We start from the raw sequence: 2,500 nt of genomic DNA, 5'->3' as shown, positions 1-2,500 counted from the left end.
CAGACATGTCATATATAAACTATTAACAACTTCAAAAACAAATATGTCATAAATAAACTATAAAAAGACTCATGTCCGCCTAGTCAACAAAAAAGCATTTGCTCCAACTTTGAACTTTTAAAGTTCTACTGATTCAACCACCCGATTAGGAAGATCATTCCACAACTTGGTAACAGCTGGAATAAAACTTCTAGAGTACTGCGTAGTATTGAGCCTGGAGGTGGAGAAGGCCTGGCTATTAGAATTAACGGCCTGCCTAGTATTACGAACAGGATAGAATTGTCCAGGGAAATCTGAATGTAAAGGATGGTCAGAGTTATGAAAAATCTTATGCAACATGCATAATGAACTAATTGAACGACGGTGCCAAAGATTAATTTCTAGATCAGGAATAAGAAATTTAATAGACCGTAAGTTTCTGTCCAACAAATTAAGATGAGAATCAGCAGCTGAAGACCAGACAGGAGAACAATACTCAAAACAAGGTAGAATGAAAGAATTAAAACACTTCTTCAGAATAGATTGATCACCGAAAATCTTGAAAGACTTTCTCAATAAGCATATTTTTTATGCAATTGAAGAAGACACAGACCTTATATGTTTCTCAAAAGTAAATTTACTGTCGAGAATCACACCTAAAATTTTGAAAGAGTCATACATATTTAAAGAAACATTATCAATACTGAGATCCGGATTCTAGCTAAATCTCTATTAAGGGATTCACCAACCCTAGATCTACATTCAGGGAATGGAATTGATGCAAAGAGAGTAGCATCATCTGCATATGCAACAAGCTTGTTTTCTAGGCCAAACCACATGTCATGTGTATATAGTATGAAAAGTAATGGGCCAAGAACACTACCCTGTGGAACACCGGATATCACATTCCTATAATCACTATGGTGCCCATCAACAACTCTTTGAGATCTATTACTTAAAAAATCAATAATAATGCTAAGAAACGACCCACCCACTCTTAACTGTTTCAGTTTGAAAACAAGGGCCTCATGATTAACACGGTCAAAGGCAGCACTAAAATCAAGGCCAATCATACGAACTTCCCAACCACAATCAAGGGATTTCTGTACAGCATTGGAGATTGTGAGAAGGGCATCACATGCTCCAAGGCCTTTACGAAAACCAAATTGCAAACTAGGGAATAGATGATTACCTTCAGCAAACCTATTAAGACGTTTTGCCAGAAGACGTTCAAAAACTTTAGATAATATGGGAGTTATGGAAATTGGGCGGTAATCAGTGGGATTTGAGCTACCACAAACACATTTACATAGAGGAGTAACATTACCAATTCTCCAACTAGTGCTAAAAGCTCCTCTTCTTGCTAACTTGCGCAAAATAACAGATAACTTTGGAGCTAAGAAATCTGCTGTCTTTATAAAAAACAAAGGAAAAATACCATTTGGGTCTACACCTCCATAAGCATCAAGGTCCACCAACAGAGCTTTAATCTCACGAGATCGAGAAGCTTAACTAGTTAGTTTAGCCTCAGGAAAACAGGAATGAGGAAGTTCAAGTTTTTCATTACTCTGTTTACTGTCAAAAACATCAGCCAAAAGGGTTGCCTTTTCCTTTGGACAGTGAGTGATTGAGCCATCTGGTTTAAGTAAAGGAGGAACTGTTGCATCTACACCAAAGAGTGCAGATTTAAGGGTAGACCACCATTTATGTTCCTGAGTTGTACCAGAAAGTGTTTCTTTTATGGTTAAATTGTACTCCTTTTCAGTTGAGGCATAAACTCTCTGAGCAAAAGCTCGAAGCTGAGTATAGTTGTTCCAGGTCAAATCTGATCTGTTACCCTTCCAAAGATGATAGGCCTCCTGTTTCTCCAAATAAGCACGTCTACAATCATCATTGAACCACGGTTTGTCCTTCACTCGGTACCTTAGCACACGAGAAGGGATACGCCTATCAATTATGTTGACTAGATTCTCACTCAAAGGGACAACAGGATCTACACTATTATATAATTGTGACCAATTCAAGCACAAAAGATCATGTAAAATCCCATTCCAGTCTGCTTGGGATTTCATATGAATTTTACAAGAATATGATATATCAGGGACAGGCTGCTCAGTCTTCACTAATAATGAAATCAAGGCATGATCAGATGTCCCGACTGGAGAACCAACCTTACTAGTTATAACGCCAGGGGAGTCAGTGTATACGAGGTCCAAGCAACTACCAGACCTGTGAGTAGCCTAGCTGCATTTATGATTTGCTCACAGCCTGATTCAGAGGCAAAGTCTAAAGCTCTTAAGCCATGGCGATCGGTAGGAGAGATAGAACTTAACCACTCCCTATGGTGAGCATTAAAATCACCAACAAAGACAAAAGAAGCCTTTCTATCATCTTCTTGTATCTTAGCCATAATGGTAAGAAGACAATCGAAGATAGAATCATCTATGTCTGGATTCCGGTAGATCGAACACAAATAATAGTTGTTATGCCTGCCACAAACTTTTATTACCTGAATCTCATG

The sequence above is a fragment of the Palaemon carinicauda genome, chromosome 10 (genome assembly GCF_036898095.1).
Source record: "Palaemon carinicauda isolate YSFRI2023 chromosome 10, ASM3689809v2, whole genome shotgun sequence".
Classification (NCBI taxonomy): Eukaryota; Metazoa; Arthropoda; class Malacostraca; order Decapoda; family Palaemonidae; genus Palaemon; species Palaemon carinicauda.
The sequence above is the reverse complement of the archived record's forward strand: the minus strand, read 5'-3'. Positions refer to the sequence as shown.